The following is a 19,383-nucleotide window of genomic DNA, read 5'->3' as shown; positions in this document are numbered from 1 at the left end:
TCAATAAAGCAAGTGTTCAGTCACCAAACCCTTTTTATAAAACTAGAATTTGATTCAAGGAGAACTTTGATTTAATAAGACTAACCACACAAAAATATGGAGACAGGAGGATCTTGAGCCAAAGAGACCAGTTAGGAGACTGCTACCTTAATCTAGATGTAAACTTGATAAAGATTTGAAACATGGTATCAGTAATGACCTGCATAGGAAAAAAGGCAAAGATCCCTAACTACCTATCAAATTGTTGTTTGTTTATTTGTTCATTTGTTTGTTGATACATTAAAAAATTTACTGGTATCTGTCAATATTATCATGAAAACCTTTACTATTTCAAAGAAAGTCAAATTAATGGACTCTTAGAATAGTTAATAGTTTATACTTCAAAAGGAAGAGAAATGAGCTAAGATCATGAAAATTTCCTCCACTAATGTCTTGTAGTAAATCCATTAGAAAACCATTTGTATCTAATTGTCTAGTCACAACAGAAGACTAAGAGTGACATAATTCTAATGGGATGAAAGTAGATTATGGTTCAATACCCTGTACTCTGATATAGTCTGCAATAGCAATAACTTTGGAGGCCATTTCATTTAATTTACTTAGAGCTGAAGAAGAAAGTGGGGAAATTTTTTATTAAATGGATTCATAATAATTAAATGGACTCATATTAAGAGGAGTTTTTATTAAATAGGACTCATAATGGTTTGTTGTATCTTTAAAATGTAAAGTTAAATCCGGGCTTAATTATTATGTTGCCCTTCAACCACAAAGAAGAAAGGCTGTGATTCAAATTGAATCTCTAAAAAGAAATCAGCTGAGACTCCTGAAATATACAAGGAGCTGCATGAAGATTAGCTCAGGAGATTCTATGTTAAAGAAGAAAATAACTAATCATAACTAATCATTGCTCAGAGTAACTATGTTGCAAAACCTTAGACAGTCTCTAACCCCTCTTTACTCTTACAAAATTTATTTTTCATTCTTTTCCTTAAGAAGGGATATTGGATTAGATGGAAGGCAATTAGTTTTTAAATCCAAAATTGATGACTCTTGTTTCATTTTATATTTTAAGATACACTTTCCTTCAGTTGTCTTATACACTTACTATAATGAGTAGGTTTTCAGGCCTTTACTCCATGAAAAGTATTCTTTTCCAATATCTGCTAATAACCATAGTTACCATAATATTAATAAATCTAAGAGTCAATTTTCAGTTTTTAGCTTTAATGTTCTTCCCAATCAGTCTGCCTTATCCTATTCATTCTTTGGCCCCATCTCTTACCTCCTTTCTCTTCATTCCACTTCAGTAGCATAGACCTTCTCTGGGGTTTCAGGATTGCTAAGCTCCTAACCCTTGTTCAGGCATTTGCTCAAAGGGCACCTTCTTAGTGATAGCTATCTTGACCATTCATTTTGTGTGTGTGTGTGTGTGTGTGTGTAAATGTATATGTAGCATATTAACCATTTTTAAATATATGGTCCTATAACATTAAGTACATTTACCTTACTGGGCAGCCATTACTACCATCAATCTTTAGAACTATTTCATCCCAACTGAAACTGGGTGCCCATTAAATAATAACTCCCCATGTCCCTCACCCCAGCCTCTGCCAATCAGCACCCTAGTTTTTTTTCTCTATAAATTTGACTATGCAAGGTACTTCACACAAATAGAATCATAAAATATTTGTCCATTTGTGACTGGCTTATTTAACTTAACATAATGCCTCAAGGTTCACCTAGGTTCTAACCCATGCCAGAATTTTCTTCTCTTTTAAACTGAATGATATTCTGTTGTGTATATACCACATTTATTTATCCACTCCTTCATCAATTGAATGAATACTATCTATTGTGAACACTACTACTAAGAACATGGGTATGCAAAAATCTCTTCAGGACGCTCCTTTCCTTTCTTTGGGGTATATACCTAGAAGTAAAATTATTGGATCATATAATAATTCTATATTTAATTTTAAGGAATTTTCATACTATTTTCTACCACAGGTGCATTATGTATTATTTTACAGCCCCCAGCAATGTGTAAGAGTCCCAGTTTCTCCCTATTATATATAACACTTATTTTCTGCTTTTTCAGTATGCTTTTCCTTAGTTTATTTTTTAACATCCAATAGTAAAGTTGTTAAATCTATAATAAGACTGGATAACATGTGTTTAGATATAGATATAGATATAGATACAGATAGATAGAATATTTAGATATAGATATAGATAGAATATTTATAAAGAATAACATTTCAGAAGAGAACAAAGAAGCTCTCAACTTTCAGTTAAACATGATGGATTCTACACAAAATTTTTTTTCAAATGTTTTTATTAGTATTTCAACTGAAACCTCCATAAAATAAAGGAATAGTAATAATGATGATGGTGATCATGATGATGATGGCACCTGGTTGGCTCAGTAAGTTAAGCATCTGACTCTTGGTTTTGGCTCAGGTCATGATCTCAGGGCGATGGGATTGAACCCTATGTTAGGCTCCATGTTCAGCGCAGTCTGCTTGTCCCTCTCCCTCCTCCCTCTGCCCCTTCCTTTGCTTGTGCATGCAAGTGCTCCCTCTCTCTCTGTAAAATAAATAAACACATTGTTAAAATAATAATGGTGATGATGATGATGATGATGTTAATCATGACAAAGACAAAAGGAGAAAAAAAAGGATAATTTGTTACTTGTTACAATATTGATGGACAGGAGTCATCTAAGCAGATCACAGAAAGTGAAAACCAAGCGGTCAGTGAAAGAATCACAAAAGTTAACTGATGATCACAGAAGAAGAGCATAAAACATCAAGAATGGGAATATCAGGTCTCTCATACATTGAGGTGTAGGAGGAAGCTCAAAACAGAATAATTTTTATAGACTTTAGGTCCAACAGATACCCTCCCCAAGGTACTGCTGTCTTAGAGAACTGAGGCTCAAAATAGGATGGGGCATCATACCAGAAAGAGGAGGGAAGCAAAAGACTAGACATTGAATGATGAAAATACTGTTTCCCTTCTCCCACTCGGCTCATGAACACTATCATCTCAAGTAAGGGATTAGAGAGATCTTCTCTAGGAAAACTGCTTAGTCCAAGGAAAACTGCTATAGAAATTTATATCTAGTATTATCCCAACTATTCACTCCAGCTAGATTATTGGGATAAACACAGCTTCTATAGCTTTTTAGTGTATCTCTTTAAATGTGACCTCCTATCAAATGGTTGCCGAATATTTCATTAAAACTTCTCTGCCAGACAGATATTAAATAAATATAAGAAAAGAACCAAAACATGCTGCGCAGACAGTAGAAGAAAAATTCAAAGAAATAATAAAAACACCATCAAATATATGAGAGGATACTAAATTCACAATACAAGAATAGAAGTTTAAAAGAAAAGAACATTTAGGGACGAAAATAGGCCTCATAAAATAAAAAACAAACAAACAGACAAACATGATATCAAAACTGAGAACAATATCACTCAAAAGTTTAAAAGTAAAATTTGGTTATTCTTCTAGAAAATGAGACAAAAATATGAAGATGAAAAATAAAAGATTAGAAAATTAGTGGAGGAAATTATAAAGTGAGTAAAAACTAAATCCCTAGAAGTGAAGATTCTGAATTTTTAGAACAAGAAGTTCCAGCAACTATCCAGCACAATTTGTATAAATAGATCTACTCCAGTGTAAGTAATCAAAAAATTCCAAAATAGTGAGTAGGAAGAAATATGAATGACTTAAGACTTTATCAAAAGTCTTTAGCCTAGAAAAATTCTAGACGATAATAGGAAAATGCTTTAAAAATCTTGAGGAAAAAGCATTTCCAATCTTGAATTCTATATTCATGCAACTGCAAGTGAAGAAAGAGGTTGAGTAAAAATATGTTCAGAGATGTGTGTATATTTCAAACACTATCTTTTAAGAAGTTACTAAATAATGTGCTCTACCTATGCAAGGAATTAAACCAAGAAAAAGTAATACAAGCATTTCTGCCCCAGAAGTGATGTAAGGAAACATCCAGGATGCCGGTAATAGAGAGCCCAGAGCTATAGCAACCAGATAAATTGGAAGCATGAGAAACGACTCCAGAGAATATGTCTCCAAAGAAGAAAAAAATGAAATTGGTAGATGCCCTAAAGTGCTTAAATGTTTTGTGATGATATAGATACTTTTGGAAGACAGTTTGGGAATAAACATGTAAATGATCCATAGAAAACCATGCAAAGAGCAACAATGGGGAATTAACACCGAGGGAAAAAGTGAGCAAGAAAGTAATTCACTGTGTTGTTCAGTAAAAAAATTCCACAGTCTCTTAAATTATTGAATATTTATGCAATAAAATATATTGGGGGCAGCCCCGGTGGCACAGCGGTTTGGCACCGCCTGATCTTGGAGTACCGGGGTTGAGTCCCACATCGGGCTCCCTGCATGGAGTCTGCTTCTCCCTCTGCCTGTGTCTCTGCCCCCCTCTCTCTCTGTGTGTGTCTCTATGAATAAATAAATAAAATCTTTAATATATATATATATATATATATATATATATATATGTAGGGAGGAAGGGAGTATATGAAAACAAATACCTCCAACAATGGGAAATAAATAGACAAAATTTTAAAAACTAAGACATAATAAAAATCAAGAAAAAAATTGATGTTAAATAGAAAAATTAAGGAATGGCTATATAAGCATACTATTAAAAAGGTTTTAATATATTTACCTGAAGAGTAAGAATTTGATATGAGGTATGGCTCAAGAGACTGATGAGTTGTTTGTTTTTATTTTGTATAGGCCTTAAACATGTGCACTTAAAAAAATAAAGATTTATCAAAATATAGACATTAAGTATATCATACAAAGCTTGGATCTTCTGAGACACCAAAATGAAATTGTACATGTAGAAGATGATTGGGTAGACATCTGAGAAGAAATGGGAGTAGACAAGGAGTACCTTCTGACAATGCAGGTCTAAGACCTTTGAAAAGACAAAGCGAAAATGAAGCATATGCCATTAGAGCCTCAGACTGCACAGCCAGACCAATGGGTAGACCCTGAACATAACATAGAGGAAGAATCACATATTGTGCAAAAAAATGGCCAAGCTCTAATACCTTCATCATGTTATGTCATTGGTTAGTAGCAGCCCAGGAAGGGAATAGTCTTGGAGTGAGTGCTGTCGTGGAGGTTAAGGTTCAGCAGATAGGGGATGTCAATTTTACTTGTAACAGATCTCTTTTTTGAAGGGAAAAATGAGCTGTGCATTTTCGTGGCTGCCGCCACACTGAAAATGGAGAACAGGAAAAAGCTTTCGATTAAAAGTTTTCAATTAAATTCTCCAGTTCTCCTCTTAGAGATGATAGATATTTAAAGTACAGTTACAATGGGTAGTCTTATTTTTAGAAATTATAAGTTTTTTCACTTATAAAGATATTCTTAATTTTACAGAAAAGTCTGAATGGCTCTTCAAAACAGTATTTTTATCCATTTAAAGATCCACAAAATATTCTGGATGAAACAAACTTAACACAGATATATATCGAGATCTAGATCTATCCATTAATATACATATATATGAATTGTCTAAAATACTATGCATAGAATGTTCATCTTATCTAGTCTGAATTCTATGAAATAATACAAAATATGAGAATAAGAAAGCACAATGATAAAGTAATTTCTATCATATTTTCTAGAAAACATGAGTAATAGCAATTATCAATTGGTTTAAAATTGTATTTTATTATTCCATAATTTAAAAAATTAACCAATTTTTTCATTTATTCATGACACTGGTAGTCATGAGTAATGTATCATCTCTGTTTACTTAAAAATAATTGTAACACATTGTAACAAATACAATATTAGACATTAACATAATAAGGACTTCTTTTCTACAAAGAAAAAAAAAGGACCAACTCAGGGACAGAATAAAGGAAACTTTCACAGAGAATGCTACACTTGAAAGGAGTCACATAGGATTAATTTACAAAGCAAATTTGAAAAATTGAAAAAAATATATTTGAAGTAGAAAAAATAATATGTGCAAGAACATGGAATTGTGAAATGATCCAGCAAATCTAGACGGTCCTTCGAGGTGTCTTACTGAAGAGTCAGGAGGTGGTCAGATCTACTGAGATATAGGGGAATTTTTAAATATCACTTGTACTTTTCAACTCCTGAGTTCCAATTCTGTTCTTTTTTTAAGGAAATAATTTATCTGTTAATATTCTCTACAACAAGCAATATTGTCAACATAACTTCCTTTATGTCTTTACCCATAATTTCCTTACGTTCTGTTAGTATGTTTATAATAGCTAAAGTTTTTTCTGATAATCTAGTGGTTTTTGTTGTCTGCCTTATTACCCTGTGTCTCAGTCATATGTTATTTCTTTCATGCCTTGTCTTTCATGCCTTTATTTTTAAAAAAAGATTTATTTATTTATTTTATATATAGAGAGAGCATGAGTGGGAGGGGCAAAAGGAGAGAGACAGAGAATCCCAAGCAGACTCCACACTGAGCATGGAGCCTGGAGCCCAATGCGGTCCACAATCTCATGACCTGAGTTAATGACCTGAGCTGAAACTGAGTCAGGCCCTTCACTGATTGTACCACCCGGGAACCCCTTAACTGGATAACTTAGATAATGAATTATACTAACTTTGGGTCCTCCCCAACTCTTGAGCTTGGAACTTGCTATGATTATTGCCTAGTTTATTCATTTAATGATTAGATGGGTTATTTTAGTGGTTATTTATAAATAAATAAAATTTATTTTATTCCCTCTCTCCTCTACTCTCCCTAAGTAGTGCTAAACCTCTGATGTTTCTCTTGAAGAAAGTGCATCTTTGAGTATGCCACAATCATCCTGTGATAGCAGTGACTATGGTAGGGCTTTCTCTCTCTTTCTCTAACCACACTCAGCTGCTAAACTCCTCTAATTGCCAGCTGACTGCCTTATTGATTTCAACAATTCCCTGTGCCATAAATTGCTGTGAATTAATCAAATTATTTTCTTTTTAACATTTTTATTTGTTTATTTATGAGAATACACAGAGAGGAGAGAGAGAGAAAGAGAGAGGCAGAGACACAGGCAGAGGGAGAAGCAGGCTCCATGCAGGGAGCCCAATGTGGGACTCGATCCCAGGTCTCCAGGATCAGGCCCTGGGCTGAAGGCAGCACTAAACCACTGAGACACCCAGGCTGCCCAATAAATCATATTCTTGCTTGTGTGAAGGAATAGCTTCTGAAGTCAGTGTTTGATATGTATTCTGATGTCAAGAAGGCTCCACTCAGCTGTCTGATTCTCCAGTTTTCATCTGAAATTAGATGTCCAACAACTTAGCCTGTATCTTGAATCTCCTTCAACTGTCTTTGGCCTCAACCATCACTGTTTTTGAGAGCACACTTAGGCTTGAACTTCTCCATGCTCTGTTGCAATGAAGTGAGTTTCTCAGGAAGGGATTAGGACCTCTCTGTTTTATGGTCTGCTTCTCTCCCAAGGCAAAAATCTCTGAATCTTGAGCTGGTGTTAGGAATACTGGCAAGCTTCTCTCTGACTGAAAATTCACTGTCTAGGAGTTGATCACTCAGTGGAAGCTAGGGACATGAACTTGAGATCCATTTGACTTGTCTCTTGTCATGGAGCCAGCACTTTATGATTCAGGGCATGGGTAATCAGGGCTCAGGATTTTCAGTACACCACACCTTTATCCCATGAGTTGAGTTTAAGCTGGCCTGAAAAATGGAGCTCTCACTTTCACCCCACATCCTGGGAGTTAGCTTTAGCAACAAGTTGTTGGGTGCAGGATGAGAAATACTGATATCTCACTTTTCTTAAGAAGAAAGCCCTTTTATTGGGATTTGGTGGGGGAAAGCCCTGTGTTCTGGACTGCAGCAATCTGGAGTGCTGTCTTCACCTTACTGAGCTAGGATAAGGAAGGAGGAAACATTTTGTTGTTGTTCAAATACCATATACTTGCTTTTCTTGTATTTTCATAAATTTCCCTGAATAGATGTTTATTCATTTATTGCTTTCCCTTAGGACCACTTCCAAAGGCTTTAAATGATCATTTGTCTGTGTTTTAAGGACTTTCACCAGTTTCCACTGGAGACTAGGTCAAAAATTTCCTTCCACTGTTGTGCTGATAGTTTCACTGACTGTTTTGAAATTGAAGAATAACAAATACACATGTGCATATACATATATCTATTTTATATATGCATGCATATATTACAAAGATAATTTTTAAAGGATTTAACAAAATCAAGATACCTAATTAATTTTGACTATGTGCCAAGTGCTGTTCCATTATTAAGCTGGAAATGCAATAGTGAACAAAACAGATGATGTTCTTGCTCTTTGTGAATATATATTCTAGTGAAAGAGAAATTAATCAGCAAATAAATAATTAGATGAAAACAAGTACTATGAATACAAATGAAATGGGAGGAAGATACAAAATGAGAGAAGAGTGGTTTTAGGAAGGTGATCAGAGAAGACCTTTTTGATGAAGTGATATTTGAGTACAGATAAAAATGATGTGAAGAGGTAAGTCAAGTGTTTATCTTAAGAAAGAGTGTTCCAAGCTAAAATGACATTAGGTACAAAGACCCTGAGAAAGGAACATGCTTGGCATCTACAAAGAAATAGCAAAGAGGACAAAGTAGCTGGAATGAAATCAGCAGAGGGAAGCCTATTAGGAAGTGAGATTAGAAAAGCAGCTGGTAGAAGATTATGTAAGTTCTTACAAACCTAATTTAGGACTGAGTGATGTGGAAAACCATTGAAAATTTAGAACAGAGAGTAGCATGCTCTGAGTTATGTTTAAAAAATAATTTATAGGGACTCCTGGGTGGCTCAACGGTTGAGTGTCTGCCTTTGGCTCAGGGCATGGTCCCAGGGTCCTGGGATCAAGTCCCACATCGGGCTCCCTGGGAGGAGCCTGCTTCTCCTCTGCCTGTGTTTCTGCTTCTCTCTGTGTGTCTCTCATGAATAAATAAATGAAATCTTTAAAGAAAATAATTTCTAGTTACAACATGGAGAGTACAAGGGCAACTAAGTGGCTCAAGTGTTTGAGCATCTGCCTTCATGCTCAGGGTGTGATCCTGGAGTCCCAGGATGGAATCCCACATCGGGTTCCCTACGTGGAGCCTGCTTCTCCCTCTGCCTATGTCTCTGCCTCTCTCTCTGTGTCTCCCATGAATAAATAAAATCTTAAAAAAAAAAAAAGACAATACACTGCAGTGGTACAAGCATGGAAGCAGGCAGAAGAGTTAGAAGGCTTCCCAACAAATGAAGCAAAAGATAACTGTGGGTTGGACAAGCATATTTGTGGAAAAAGGTAGTGGGAAATACTTGATTATAGATACATTAAAGAAATTGAACCTATATGATGTCTTTATGCATTTGATGCTGTATGAGGTAGTTTTGTGAACTGAGAAGTAAGAAAAAATGCTGTTACCATGTAATAAGATAAAAAAAAAAATTGAGGATGGACCCTTTGGAGTGTGTGGAAATAGAATTTTTTCTTTGATCCATTGAGTTTGAGATGATGCCTGAATATCACTTGTAAAAATATGTTTTCAGGAAACAAGAATGAATGGATGTAGGAAAACAGTTTAGAGATTTAACAGTGACAATAAAAATATAAAGGCATTAAATAGAAAGAGTAGAGAGATAATTAGTAAGTAGAAATAATAGGATTATTGATTGGTAAATGAATGAAAGGGAGGAGTCCAGGGTCGACTTTGTTTTCTGGTTTGGTTGACTTTTTGGAAAATAATGACATTTATCAAAATAGGAATTACTGGACGAGGTATCCACTTGAAACTTGATTATAATTGATTTTTATAAGAACACATATTAACTGAATTGTGCTTATATAATTTCAAATTTAGTGACCTTAGGAGATTAAATATTACTCAGTTAAGCAGGCCCAACCATACTGGGGCTTTGAATTCTTAGAGGGGAAAATGCTCCCAGACTGAATGAAGAGATGTTCATAGTCACTGATGAGAAATTAAATAGCACCTGTCAGACTAGTAATCAATTCTCCTGTATTTTCCCGTGAATATTAGTTTTCTATATCAGGTAAGGATATCCATGGGTCCAATTAATCCAGCTGTCTTTTGGATGGTTTAAAGGTATTCCCAAAGTAATAGATTTTTTTTTAATTCACTTGGTGAACATTTATGATCTGAGAATAACACTAAAAATCTTAAAATCATCCAAAGAAACATCCACTACCCACAATGAGAAAGGGTATTGATTTCTGAAAAATATTTCATAATTAATTGAAAAATATATTTCTAACTAAGATCCCCTGGAAAGTTTTGTTGCTTTTCTATGTCAAAATATTCTCTGTAAATTCATGTACTGATTTCTGCAAATTCTTATAGCTACCATGAGAGAACATCTTCTTCTGTCAGAGTAGCTACATGAATCTTATTAATCCATGCACTTGCTTTTCCTCATGCATGGCTAACAGTATGTTATTTGATCAAATTTACTATTCAAAGTTATATATTAGGTTATCTTCATGTTTTGACCTTTAATCTAAAACTAAATTGCTTTTCATTACCCTTGAATAAATAAGATAGTTATCAAGCAATAAATGAAATAGTGAACTCTACTTGTGATTCTTAGTGGAAGAACATTTACATCGTGAATCATCTCTTAGAAAGCAATTATCAGGATGCCTGGTTGACTCAGTCAGTTGTATCTGGCTCTTGGTTTGGGCTCAGATCATGATATCAGGGTCCTAAGCCTGGGCCCTGCCTTGGGTTCTGAACTCAGAGTAGAGTCTGCTTGTCCCTCTCCCTCTGCTCCTCCTCCAATTCATCTCTCTCTCTCTCTGGAATAAATAAGTAAAATCTTTAGGAAGGAAGGAAGGAAGGAAGGAAGGAAGGAAGGAAGGAAGGAAGGGAGGGAGGGAAGGAGGAATTATGTATGATTAGTACCAGTTCTACTCCTCATTTGCAGCTGTTTTCTTTTTTTTTTTTTTTAATTTTTATTTATTTATGATAGTCACACAGAGAGAGGGAGAGAGGGAGAGAGAGGCAGAGACACAGGAGGAGGGAGAAGCAGGCTCCATGCACCGGGAGCCCAACGTGGGATTCGATCCCGGGACTCCAGGATCGCGCCCTGGGCCAAAGGCAGGCGCCAAACCGCTGCGCCACCCAGGGATCCCTGCAGCTGTTTTCTATGCTCAGATTTTCTTATTCCATTAGAGCTATTTTATGTTCTTTTCTCTCTCTTGCTCTTTCTCTTTCATGTCATCCTTTTCTTCCATCTAGCATTTATTCTGTCTCCTGTACATGAATATCCACAAAGTATTATACCAGGTTCTGGAAAAATAAGATGAATAAAATAAAATCTCTGCCATCAAAGATCTTATAATCCAATAAACATTTACAGAAAAAAGACAGTAATCAATAATTAATCAGTAGTGAGATGTTCAAAACTTCAATGGAAGGAAACATAGTGAGGAGAATAATGTACTCTATGTGGGAAAATCAGAATCCTACTGGAATCGAAAGATGAGTTGATGTTTACCTGTTAGAGAAGTGAGTAACAGACATTCTGATACAGAGGTCCACATATTTAAACCACAAAGTATAAAAGAAATACATTCAGGGAACCATGGCTGAAGCATAGTCAGTGTTACAAGGAGTGACAAAGGATGTCTCTAGGAATTTAAATGGAACTAGATTATAAAGACCTTGAATGTAATGACATGAAGCTTAGACCTGCTAAGGAGAGGCAGGGTCAACAGATGTCATATAAATACCCACACAAGCTCAGCTAATAAGTGTGCTGGATATGGGGACTAAGGTCAGGGAAAATTCCTTTACAATGAAGGAAAATGACTATATTTAAGCAGAATGTAGATTTTTATTAAATATTGATAAAGTTAAATTGGGTTACATAGAAAAGTAACAACTCAAAATTTAAATAATAATAAGTATTGGCTTGCATAACGAGAACATAAGCAGTCTTCAGGATTTGGATTGAAAGTTTGTGAAATATGGTTCTTGGACCCATTTTCTTTCTGTCTCTGACCATTCTTACTTCTATGGTGCCAGTTGGCTCCCCATTGTGGTTGTATGACAATTGTTGACAAAACCTTAAGTTTCATTCTTCATCATATAACTACAATGACCACCTTAATCCTGGAAGATTTTAATTCGTGAATAAAGCACAGCAGCAATGGTTTCTTGACTTTGCCACCATTGCATTAAGAGAGGAATAGTATTTTGCATCCAGAGGGGATATATCTAACACATTAGTGAAAATGCAGAATACCAATTAGCAGCTGCAAATGTTATAGCTTTCAATATAATACTCTGGTTATGGGGTTATAAAGTGCTAGGAACTACAGACTCAGGCCCTATTATCTGATTCTAAAGCTAAGCTTAAATTCTAATAGGAAACTGAAGAAGAAAAAGAAAACCTTGAAATATTTCAATTGCATGGACTGAGCACAGTTGGTAGGATAAAACTTATATAATAGGAAGGGCTGATAATTTAATGCACAGTGTTTGTCCTTCACTTCTTTATTTGGCATATAAATGGTACATGACAATATTGGGAACTCCAGATCCAGTTAATGTATATGCTGAAAGATAAAGTAAACACAAATATAAAATTCCCAAAGGGAATTTTAAATATATATTCTACATTCAGATTATAGATTAAATATGCAAAAAGTATAATTATAATTAATCTACTATACATACTTATTTAAATTCCTATATTCTATAAAATAATAATGAAGCTATTTTATTTGAACTTTAATTTTCAACATTAGAGACTCTCATTTTATCAGAGTGACTGTTTGGAATAATATAACACACACTTCTACAGAATATCATCTTGACGGTCTTTGTTTGTCTGAAAGGTGGCCAATGTTGAATCCATGTATTATGCTGTCACTGCGAATTTTATCCCAAAGCACAACCAAATCATTTGTGTAACAGAACATTTTTTTTTCCTACTCTCTTGGAATATCTTTGTGATCTCTGCTACATAACCGTTTTCTCTATTGCTTCTTTAAACTATTTAACAAGCTTGTTTGTAGTGACATGTGGCCTTTAAATCTGTGAGGTCACACTCTCAGGAATAAGGACTAATTGATGTTAATTTTCCTTGCTTCCTTTTTTACTTTTCTATTGGTGACCTCTATAAGTTTTCCAAATTAGCATTGATTGAAGTCATTTCAGGCTAATGTATCTTCTCTCAGCATTACTTTAATGCTCCAAAGAAAGTAATTGAAAAAATATCCTCATAATAAGAAAAATGTGGTGTAAGAATTCAAATACTTCTTCAAATAGTTCTGCTTTTAGAGAATTTGAGGGGGAGGACTGTGAGGGTAGTAAAGTTCTTATTGTATTTAGGGATATAAGGCATTTGAATGCTTGCAAGTTTCCTGAATGTTTAAAATGTACCTCAAATTCAATAGGCCAAAATAAATTCAACATCTTTTTTCAAAAAATGGTTTTCCTTCCTATATTCAAATTCTCAAAGAATAATAATAATATTGATCAGTTTCTCTTCCTTATCTTCTATATCTAATCAGTCCCCAAATTCCTTCATTCCTAGCTCCTCAGTATCTATTTTATAAGCTTTCTGTTTCCAGTGTTTTCGTCTCATTTTAGACATCATCATTTTATCCCATTTAATACAATTGTAAAAATCCTCAAACTTCTCTCCCTGTTTCAATTTTTCACACTCTGAGCCACACTAAACTGTTGTTCAGGTTAACTTTTTTTTTAATATATTTTTTAAAGATTTTATTTATTTATTCATAGAGACAGAGAGAGAGAGGCAGAGACCCAAGCAGGCACCATACAGAGAGCCAGATGTGGGACTCGATCCCAGGTCTCCAGGATCATGCCCTGGGCTGCAGGCAGCACTAAACCGCTGCGCCACCGGGGCTGCCCTCAAGTTAACCTTTTAAAACGTAGAGTTGGGGGATCCCTGGGTGGCGCAGCGGTTTGGCGCCTACCTTTGGCCCAGGGCGCAATCCTGGAGACCCGGGATCCAGTCCCACGTCGGGCTCCCGGTGCATGGAGCCTGCTTCTCCCTCTGCCTGTGTCTCTGCCTCTCTCTCTCTCTCTCTGTGTGACTATCATAAATAAATAAAATTAAGAAAAAAAAAGATTTTAAAACATAGAGTTGAAATGTGGATTTGCTGATTTAATCATACTTAACTATCCTCGAACACTATGTGTTCCTCGACACTATGTGTCTTTTAACATTTGCAAAATTGTTGCAAGCTGATGTTTTTGCTAGGAATATTCTTTCCAATATGTGTGCCAGTATGTATTCATAATTCATTTGGCCTTCTCTGGTAAAATTATTTTCCATTCCTGTACATAGCCCCTCAAAGCAATTACCATGATTTCATATATTACTGCTTACATATGTGGTTTTCCACCAGATTTTGAATCTTCCAAGGGGGAAAGACATATTCTTGTTTTTCCAATATAAAATATTGATATTTTGCAGAAGGCAGGGTAAGCCCTTATGTTGAATGAATAAATGAGTGAAGGCAAGAAATCAACTTAAAGCATGGTATCTATTTCTTTATTGAAGAGGAAAATAGAAAGCACTTGTTAGAAGCAAACTGTAGATGATGGTGTTAGGAAATTTGGCAAGACTGGTAAATGTAAAATGCATTACAAGAACTTTACCTGGGACAAGTATTATTATTGCCCAGTGGTAGTGATTGTATTAAATTAGAGTGTGAACTCTATAGTTCAACATACTAAGCCATAGAATTCTGATTCACCCTGTAGCAGTATCAGGGTGTTGGAGAAGAGAAAGGACTTGAGAAATTAAGATACAATATTATATTTGAAAAGAGTCATCATGGTTTTCAGAATGAGAAACAATATCAAGGGTAGGGAAACTTAAGAGGAACTATGATTTTTCAAAGGAGATTTATAGGACATAAAGCCATGAAAAGACATGGAAACATAGGAGATGGTGGCCATAGAGTTATGAGTTATGTTCAGGGTACCACTATGGGAGTAGACTCTTAAAGAAGCAGAAGAACTGAGGTTGAGCTACTTTGAGGTTCCAGGACTAGAAGAATTTTGCATTTTACTTCTATTTAAATTGTCTAGCTGGTTTGCTGAATCAAGGTGCCAAGGTAGACTATGCCCTTGGTCCATAAAATCCAAGAGCTGAAATGTTGGGACCTTCTATTAGATAGTGATCAATTTATTTAGACACTATGAGCCTTGAAAGAGAAGGCTAGTTCTCTAGAATGCCCCATTTATAAATTTGCAGCATTCCTCCAAAAGTCTGTTTCCTCTCTTAGTTTTATATTCATTTTTCTATAAGTAATATGAATTACTGTATGATAAAAAGAAATGAAGAAGGATAATCACACCACCATTAAGTGCATTGTTTCTTAAAAACTGCCATATTTACTCATGGATTTTTTTGTTTTGCTTTTATTGAATATTCAGTGACATTTTCAGTAGTTAAAAAATTCTTAAAAACTTAAAATATTATTTCGGCAGACCAATAATTTAATTACGAAAATAAACATCACTATCGGTGAACATTTATATATATGTGTGTGTGTATATATATATATATATACATATATCATATACAATGAAATACGATGATACACAAAGGCACCATTTTTGTCTGTTTTACTGGAAAATCCAATGCATGTGTGTGAACATACATACACAAAGTCATTTCTGACTTAATGAGAGCAATAAGAGAAATGGCAGCCTTTGCTTTAGTATTTTAAAAAATTTTAGTTAATGCACAAATGACCTAAGGGGAGAAAAAATTGGAAACAGAAGATGAAACTATAAAGTATAAAGAACTAAATTTAAATAACTAGAAAAATTAATTTAAACATACCTCTCCTTTAAATAAATAAAGCTTGAAGTTATAACCAAACAAGGTTCATATACCTGAAAGTGTATTTTACATGCCAAATTTCTAATATTTTATTATATTAAATACTACTATCCTGCTGAATTGCTTCCTATATTCACCTTAGTTTTTTTTTTAAAGATCATGAGTCTCATTTTTTTAAAGGATTTTATTTATTTATTCATGAGAGATACACAGAGAGAGAGAGAGAGAGAGAGTGAGAGAGAGAGGCAGAGACCCAGGCAGAGGGAGAAGCAGGCTCCATGCAGGGAGCCCGACATGGGACTCGATCCCAGGTCTCCAGGATCACACCCTGGGCTGTAGGCTGTGCTAAACCGCTGAGCCACCAGGGCTGCCCATCACCTTAGTTTTTATATAAAAACAATTTTACTTCTGGGGCACCTGTGTAGCTCATTTGGTTAAGTGTCTGTCTTTGGATTAGGTCATGCTCCCTAAGTCCAGAGATGAAGCCCTGTAAGGGGTTCCCTGCTCAATGGGAAGTTTGTTTCTCCTTCTCCTTCTGCTCCTCTCCCCATTCATGTTTTTTCTCTCGCTTTCTCTCACTTGCTCTCCATCAAATTAATAAATAAAAATCTTTAAAAAAATAATTTGTGCTTCTAACATATTATAAGAAAAAATGTAATTTATAGCTATATTATTTATAACGATAACTCATTGTAGAGTGACTAATCTTTTTATAAAATCACATATTTCAAATTATTGAAGAAAGTAAAGCTAAATTTCAAGGAAGTTTATAATTTTCCCCCCAAAAAAACCTCTCGGTTAAATGTCATCTCTGTCTTTCTCATGATTTTGAAGCATTTACATATGTACATATACCAAGAATGTATAGTGAGAGGGGTTTTGACTTATTAGGGCCTATCATGAAAAGCAATATGCACATACATGGTAAAAGAATTTCATATCAATAAATGTTTGCATTGAAAAATATGAATGTCTTTTCCATCCCAAATTCAAACTTATACTCAATATGGTATCTAATTTCAAAATTTATTGTATCTCCTAAAGAAAGATATTGATTATTTGTGTATTTTTTGAAACAACCAAGCAAACAAAATTAATTGTAACATAATATACCGATTGTTCTGATAGTACTGTCCTACTCAAAAATATATCATCTTTCACATTACACAAGAACACCTTTCAAGTTACACAAATTCACCTCATTCTACCAGTGGCTACATATTATTTTTAGCATAAATGTGCCATAGTGTATTTGTTCTCTATTGATGGACACTTATTTTGAATGTTAGATCCTGGCCATAAAATATTCCAGACATAGCTTCTTGTTTTTTTATCTTTGATTACCTTGTCAATTATTTAAGTGCTATTGCTCTGTCAAATTAATAATTTAGGTTTCTCATATATTTTTGAGTCAAATATATGTGTGTTTATATTCTTAGAAATTCAATCAAACTATATTTTCAAATCTTATACACAACCTCAAATCAAACAGAAAATTCCATGAGCTCTATTTTAATAGTTTATATAGGATTAACTACTCATTTGCTATCACTTTTTGGAGAAGGCCACATTTATCTCACTGTTTTTACTAGATTCTCAACTGGCTTCTTTTCTTCTGATCTTGCCATTCCTCATTGTTTTCTACACAAGCAGCCAAACTTGAATTTTGTTTAGACCATATTTCTCTACTGCAAGAACTCTCCAATGGTTTCCTATCTCATTTCAAGTAAACCTCAAATCCTTAAAATGATTTAAGAGGTTCCAAAGGACCAGGTGCTTTATTACTTGTCTGGCCTCATTTTCTATATTCCTTATCCTCTGCTCAATTTTAAGCTAGGGATCTCTGCCTTTCCTCAAACATACCAGATGAACTCTTACTTACTTCAGGGAACAGTTCAATTTGCATAAAATACTCTCCCTAAGATTTTGTAACCTATAGCTCATAGGAGAGTCTTCTCTGTGTGAATGGAGGTCTCGGTTCTTGAATTCCCGAGGAAAGATTTACAGGAAGATCCTCAGTGGAATGAAGATAGCCAGAAGCAGTTTATTAAGGACAATATGTACTCTAAAGATGGAAGAGCCAGCAGGCCCAGAGGTGGCAACCAAAGCAGGGTTAGAAATGTCTTGTCTTTTTATGTTTTCATAGGTGTGGGTCATAAGTAGGGTGGCCTCTGACTGAGGTTGTCTCCAATCTTCCAAAGGATTGCTACTGGCTGGGATTGGAAGAATTTTAGCCCTACAAGGTCCCTACCAGAATGGTCATGGCCACTAATTTTCTCCCATGTTAAGGGGTGGAGGTGGGGGTGGTAGTTCAAAACCACAATGTAAATATATTTTAATGAAGCTATAGGTTATCCTGGGTCAGAATTTGGATAAGACAGTGCATGTTCTGCACCTGTGACTCTTGATCAGTCAGCCCTGAAGTGTGGGAAGTCATAAGGCCAAGATGTTAAAAGCCAGTCAGGATGCCATGCCCTCAGATTTCTAATGTGTCACCAGTTTATCATTGCATTTGCCTACAGCTCATGTCTAAATAACTGCCTACTCTATCAATATGTGGCTGGTGTACTCATAAATTTCTTTCAGGATTTTGTTCAATTTTACCTCTTTGAGGTCATGCCTTACCATCCTATCTAAAAATTGCAACCCACTTTCTTACTTTACTGTTCTCTGTAGTACTTATTACCGTCTGATATGTTATACAGTTTAATAATTCATCTTCCTGATTTACTCTTTGCATGCTAGTGTAAGTTCCATGACAAGAGAGATTTTGTCTGTTTTGTTACCGGTGTACTCCTGTCATGTATAACAACATCCAGTACATAGTGGTTGCTGAACACTTGTTCCCTAAGTAGATTATGTTTTCTTTCTCATTTCTAACATTGTTTACATTCTCTTTTCTCTTCTATTTTTCATTTTTTCCCCATTTTTCCTGTTTTACTGATCTTTTAAAAATTTGCATCTACTTTAATTTAAATCAAATCTTGTCTGCTTAGCGTGGATTCATATTACTACTTTTGTTTGTTATTTTAAGATGAATGCCTAATTTGTTGATGTTTTTATCTCCTAATAAATTTTCCTCTGGGCAACATCCCACACGGTCTTATTTGCAGAGATTGTATTGTGCTGATTTCTAAATAATTTTTGTTCTAGAAGTGCCTGGATGGCTTAGTTGGTTAAGCATCTTACTTTGGCTCAGGTCATGATCTCAGGTTCTAGGATCAAGCCCCTTATAAAGCTCTTGCTCAGCAGGGAGTCTGCATCTTCATTTCTCCTTCTGCACCTTCCCAAGCTCCTCGTATGTGTGCTCTTTCTCTCTCTCCCTCAAATAAATAAAATCTTCAAAAAATAATAATTCTTGTTCTGATTATCCTTTTTATTATTTAGAAGCATCATTTCCTTTGGCTACTGAGTTTTGTTATTTCCATTTCTTGGCTGGTTGGTAAAATAGTTTACATTTTCCAGATGAAGGCAGTGTTTTGGTGTCCCTATC

This window comes from Canis aureus, chromosome 6, assembly GCF_053574225.1.
Source record: "Canis aureus isolate CA01 chromosome 6, VMU_Caureus_v.1.0, whole genome shotgun sequence".
Classification (NCBI taxonomy): domain Eukaryota; kingdom Metazoa; phylum Chordata; class Mammalia; order Carnivora; family Canidae; genus Canis; species Canis aureus.
This window is presented reverse-complemented; position numbering follows the sequence as displayed.